We start from the raw sequence: 6,392 nt of genomic DNA on the forward strand, positions 1-6,392 counted from the left end.
TCACGGTTGCGCAATCTTAAAATTCGGTGATGTATGTATCAGTATGGAACGGTGAACTCATTTTCTGTCGAAATTCTAAACTAACAAATTTGGTCCCACTCAAATCTTAGAGTGTGGGAGACCTCGAACACAAATCTTTTTCAACAATTAATTTTTCACACATTTTAAAAGAACTCGCGGTATAAGTAAAAAATTAAAATATAATTAACAGTGTGAAGTATAATTTAAAAAAGTATATCAGTACAGGGTCGTAGGCAATCGGAAATTCCTACCTTAATCATTCAGAAAAAGAAAGTATTTCTTTTACATCGGCTTATTTTTTAACGCATGGCAAATACATAACTTCACAATTTTGCACAAGAAAAGTGTCGCAGTTCGCCTGCTACTAGCTACAACCCAGTAATAACCAGTTGGTTTAATTAAATCAACGTATAAAGCCAGCCCAACAACAACAGCACTCCCCCCCCCCCAAAATAAAATAAAATAAAATAAAATAAAATAAAATAAAATAAAACTGAAAACAAGCAAAAAACAACAGCAACATGGGGGCGATATCACATTTTCAACCGAGCTAATTTCAACCATCCATAAAACCATTTTTTTTTCTATTTTACGCTCAAACTTATAAATTATACGGGCGCCGTTAAATTCAAATTGGCATGCCTTAGTCATACAAAACAATCAACTCTAAAAAAGATTTAACTTGTCGCTGTACAAGAGTTTTCTGTTCAGTTCAAATGCAGCACACCCGACGTCGTCTGTGTTAAAAACGCACGTGGCGGCTAATTGCACATACTGGGGAACAACAGAGATTTTTGTTGTTAATTTTTACGCGACTTTTCCTCCGTTTTGTACTGCTTTGTTTTTTGGTCGGTTTATTGCCCTAGGCAGCAAATTCCTGACTGTTTTCTTTTGGTGTTGGCGGGGGCGGTCGAGGAGGTTGGTGGGTAGGAACTGACTGTTTTGTCTTCATAAAAAAAAACGTGATCTGCTAAATAATCGTGAATTGGGATGTGGTGAAACGTGATTTAGAATTCTCTTTTATCACCCTAGTACCTTCCAACGTTCCACGCAAAAGCCGTTGTAAGACTTCTGATATGAAACACCCATAAATTATGTCTTGTTGGTTTTTCAACTTGGCCTTGCACTCATGGTGAAAATGTCATGGTTGAGATTAAAACTCACAAGTTGTTGTAGCACTGGCACTAAATTTAGCCTATATACGTTTTGCCGGCGAGGAAACCTACAGAAACGCTTAAAATCCATTGTGAAAGTGGTTTTCTAAAAGCACTTACGTGTAAGTAGTTCACGGACAGAACGTTTCTGGTTTTTTTAGGTTCATTAGCCGGAACTAATACAAAACTGAATTACAGGAAGGTGGGGAATTTATACGTGCTTAGCACGTTAAGTGTTCACAACAAAATTAAAATTGTCGTAACATTTGAAAACGTTCTCTGGCTAAAAATATGACAAAACCCAAGCTTTCGACTGCCTAAACTGTAGTCTTCAACGGGTGACAGGATGAAAGAGACGCTAAAAATTCTAAAAAAAAACAGTGTGATAGAAAGAATACAATATAATTTAAATAAATTATAGACATAAATTGAATAATTTTTTGATATTTTTAGCACTGGGGGTTTGTCATGGTGTGCCAAGGTTTCAAGAGCTTTCTAATACGATATAGTTACTTTTATCGATGACTGAAACGTTCGTACTTCAATGACGAAATTAATCAAAGGAAAAAAACATTGGGGTCAGAGCGTTTTTTAACATTTTTCAGTCAGCAAAGCCATTTACAATGCACCGGTATAGCTGCCATTCTGCTTTAAATACGTATGACGATTCACTGTACAAGTATGAACGAATGCGATAAAACCTATATATGTATTAATTCATTTCTTACAAACTATTTATTGTTAGCCTGGAAACAAGCTCCCAGCGAGGGCGGAAAAAAATCCGGTGAACGAAGTGAGCCGTTTCGCGCGAAATAAAGAAATCCGCGAGCAAAGCGAGTGGCAGAATCCGCGAGCGAAGCGAGTGTATGCGCTCCCCCTCATCACCAGGACCGTTCTCGGCCAGGCCCCGCTAGCCCTAGACCATAATCGGCTAGCTCGCACTGAACCCAACCGGGAGCCTGTTTGCACGCTAATTTATTATAAAGTAGCCCAAGTTATACATCGCATGACATATATACCCCTCTTTTTGGCCAGACAACGTTTTTAAATTTCACTATAATTTATTGTGGCCGCGTTCCCGCGATATTTTCAAAAATAAAAATTACCTAAAATATGAGTTAGGCTGCAGGTTAAGGTTATTTTTGGTGTCAACTTTCGGAATTGCTGATTAGAGAGAAAAGCGGCTTGCTCATTAGCCAATAACACCAGCGCTTCGTTGTGTTCGCCAAAATGACAATGCCGGACAGTCGAGGTTCAAAATCTGGTTAAATCATATCTTGAACGACCATGAAGTGCTCGTGGAATTGTGTTCATCTTTTCATTACAGCCTATGAATAGCCAAATTCATGTCATAAAAGACTCAGTGAAAACCAGTCACAGACGGAACTCCATTTGACTGAATTCCGTTTCAGATGAATTTGAGGACGGTAAACCTTAAAAGCGCGACTGAAACTTGCCGTGATCTTCGCGTCTCGTACGAATTTAACAGAGTTTTCAGTCTAACACGGGTTTTCCGTCCTATTTTTCCGTCAATTTGGACGGAAAAGTAGACGGAAAATTTGAGACGAGGGTTAAAAAAGGGGTTTTGGTGTCTCCTAGTGCGTTCAGCCTCATAATGTCCACAGCGGGAGCTTTTACGGGACCTGATAGGGTATTCAACCGAAAAAAATATGACAGGAGATAATGTTTTGTTTTATAATTGGTACCTCTTTCAGGTGAAAAACGTTTTAAAGCCACCCCCAACAAATCAAGATCTTGGTACCCGTTAAGGATTCTTTTCAAAATTTTCGATGAGCACCCCCGTTCTTTTTGTATGGGGGTCACTCCCCTCCCCCCGAGCTCGGCAGACAAGTTTTCCGTCTTAAGACGGTTTTCCGTTACTAATACACACGTCGAAAATTCAGCCAGACGCGCGCAAAGTACGCTGTTGGGCCTGGTATTGCAACTTCGTCTAAACAAGATTCACGAGTGACCAATATACGTCTGGAATAATTTCTTTTTAAATCAGATTTTTACCCTTTTAAGATGTTAAAAACTCGATCCCTGATTTTCATTACGGACTTCGAACTCAGTTAGTAGTAAATTATGCAATTTTGTAACCTTAACTTCCGCACCCGTTACATGCAACATTCTACTGACAGAATCATACAGACATTGGGAATAAATATACTGATTTATTGGGATGATCAAGGGTGCGTTATTGGGTTGTACTAAACCAAACAATATCGTTTTGGAAGCTGCACTTAAAATAAAAAAAGATAACAATAAAAATAATTTCGTTTTTAGCCCCAACACTTGTGCCACAAGAAAGTTCTTTTTATAACGACAAAGCATTCTAAAATTCTAGTCATTACCCGCGACCGAGGGACAAGTAAAATACGAGTACGTAAATCTAACAAAAGTAAAATGATAAATTGATGGTATTATATACTATGCCGTTCCCTTTAGTTCGCTGTTTAAGATACAGTTACAAGTTTTTGGTTGTTAAATGTCAAAGTTCCGACATCCATTTTTATTGCCAAGGTTGTTGAAGTTTTCTGGCAGGCCTCTTTCTTCTTGGTATCCCTGGAGTTCTCTCAACTTGTTCTTGTTCTGTCATGTCAGCGCTTGGAAGCCTCATCCACGGATATCCATTTGTGATCATTTTTCTTGCGTATCTCTAAAAAACAAGAATTCCCACACAAGATATTCAAGAAACCTAATGAATTACTCATATTCTCTTGGTATACATTCATGTTGGTTCTGTGTTACCCCTTACAAGATGGTTCTAACTTTTAAGTCTGTGGACGCGAACCTAATGTGAGACCATTCAAATGCTGTTCAAGGTGAGTTTACCTTTTACGTCAGGGAATGAAACCCTAGTATGCGACCGCTGAAATTGAAGCTATTGAGTAATGCTTTCACGTGGTACTGTCTATTTTGCTGTACAACGTTGTTTTAACTTTAAGTCCGTGGATGAAACCCTAGTGTGTGGCCATTCAAATGGAAGCTATAGAGCAGCACGTTCACGTGGTACTGTCTATTTTGCTGTACAACGTTGTTTTAACTTTTAAGTCCGTGGATGAAACCCTAGTGTGTGGCCATTCAAATGGAAGCTATAGAGCAGCACGTTCACGTGGTACTATTAATTTTGCCGTACATGGTTGTTTCAACTTTTTAATTCGTAGATGAAACCCTCTTAAATGGAAACTACCAAGCAGTACTTTGATGTGGTACTCTTTACAATACTGTATAATTAAGGTTGTTATAACTTTTAAGTTTGTGGATGGAACCCTCATATATATGCATATGCATGTGTAACCATTGTTATCAGTTTGCAACGAAGCCATTTCCGTATGGTACTATTTATTGTGCTGTGCAAGATAGACCTAACTTTTAAGCCGTGAACGTAGATCCTAGTACGTAACCAGTCAAATGAAAGCTACTGAGCAAGCAGTTTTTTATGAGGTGTTTCTTGCAGCTCATGGTTCCAGTTGTTAGTTTGTCATATAAAAAAGAACGGAACCGTATGTGTGACAGTACTCCTGAATGCTATTGGACAGTTCTTTCACGCCCAACAGTTTGTTTATTTTCATGACATGGTTTATTAAAAAAAAAAAAAAATTAAAGAAAAAATACCGGGGGGCTCCCATGTGAAAAGGTCAGGGATGCCCCTCGGAAAATTGAAACTAAGCCTCTAAAGGAGAACAACCTGGGTGTAGGTTGAGCTTTATTTGAGCCCCAAAAGATAGCACTTAAACAGCATAGGCTCGATTACCAGGCGCTGTTTGGGAAAAGTGCTCGGCCTAGTAGACCGACGTCGAGAGACCGGTGAAAACTGAGCCTAAAAATGGAAATAAGAGCGTTTTGTTTTTATTATTACTAATTCTTCGAGTGCACCCTAAAAGATACTTTGACAGCTAAAAATAATGGCGTTTCGTCATGAACACCCTTGGCGAGAACAGAGTCCTTGATTTATATCCCTATAAGCGAGACGACCAGCAACCCCGATCTTTTCATGTGGGAGTTCTCCCTCCGGAAAAAACCCCTTAATAACTGCCTACCCAAATGAACCCATTGAGCAGTACCGTCTGATTACTGTTGTTCATACATTTTAGTGTAATGACGGTCGATCGTGCGAGGTGTAATGTACTTTCATGTCGTACTGTTTACTAAGTATGTGTACAACACAATTTCGACTAATTTAAAGGTTTTGTGCGAAAACCTAATGATGACCATTCGATTGAAACTGATGAATTGTACGAAACTGCTCTTGGGGCAAATGTTCGTTCCAGGAACCTCTCCACGGATGGGACTATCGTATATAATAGTTTAAATGAAAGGCTTTGAGCAATACTGTGTCGTGATGTTTTTTAAAATACTTTCTTGCTTTCTCAAACCTAGTATGTCTAAGTCCCTCTAAACATGAATAACTTACAGTTCAATTTTTCTAATTTAATTAATCTATTCTCCTGTACTTACATTGTAGAAAGAGCGTCCAAGTTTTGTGTTAAACGAAAGCTGTCCTTCCGTTTCGCTGACATTAACCAGAACGTAGAGCAGCGTCGCTACAAAAACGAAAGGGAAGAGAGCTTTCATCTTGTGTTCTCGAAGGCCCTGTCCAAGGATTGTAAAGAAAAACGGCGAGACTTACCATGCTTTTAAGATATCTGGACGACACGGTCCTAGGTGATTAACACCTTTCCAAGTCTTCTCGAACTTGCTACATGTAGGTGGTAACACATGTACATCGTAATGAATCTGATTGAACATACGATTAAGTGCGCGAGATAAATATATATTATCAGTGTCAATTCCCGGTCCATACATAACCCTCTGAATAGAAAATTGCTATTGGAGATCAAAAAACAAGATAGGGCTGGAGTAATCATGTACCTTGGGTATATTAGCCTTGAGGTACACAGGAATAGACTTCACAGTCATATTTTTAGCAGCAGTGTGTTTTTAGTAAATAAAGAAACATCTTTACTGGTAAATAATAAATCTTTTATCACAGCACTATTTATAAGGTTGACAACCCATTTTCGTTGAAACAATCTCCTCAATGGAGAAATACAAATGTGATATTCTCAGATCTAACTGGTTCTTGACAAACCCACACTAATGAATAAAGCTCAATATTAATTCGCGTTTTTCCCACCGTTTTGAAAGCGATGCAAATGTGGTGTGAAGATGGTATTTACAACAGAGCATAATGTTTAAATCAAAGGTATGTGA

At 38.5% G+C, this 6,392-nt stretch overlaps 1 long non-coding RNA gene across 1 annotated transcript; it reads right to left on the minus strand.

Annotated features, from left to right (window-relative positions):
• Positions 1-3,167: 3,167 nt before the first annotated feature.
• Positions 3,168-6,000, minus strand: LOC149097775 (uncharacterized). The gene is made up of 2 exons (XR_016204370.1): positions 5,637-6,000; positions 3,168-3,834 (listed from the first exon to the last, which is right to left on the minus strand). It is a non-coding gene; the product is annotated as an uncharacterized LOC149097775 (long non-coding RNA).
• Between the last annotated feature and the right edge of the window lie 392 nt (positions 6,001-6,392).

Source organism: Orbicella faveolata, unplaced genomic scaffold (assembly GCF_042242905.1).
Source record: "Orbicella faveolata isolate gen_17 unplaced genomic scaffold, um_ofav_v1 contig_47, whole genome shotgun sequence".
NCBI classification, from domain to species: domain Eukaryota; kingdom Metazoa; phylum Cnidaria; class Anthozoa; order Scleractinia; family Merulinidae; genus Orbicella; species Orbicella faveolata.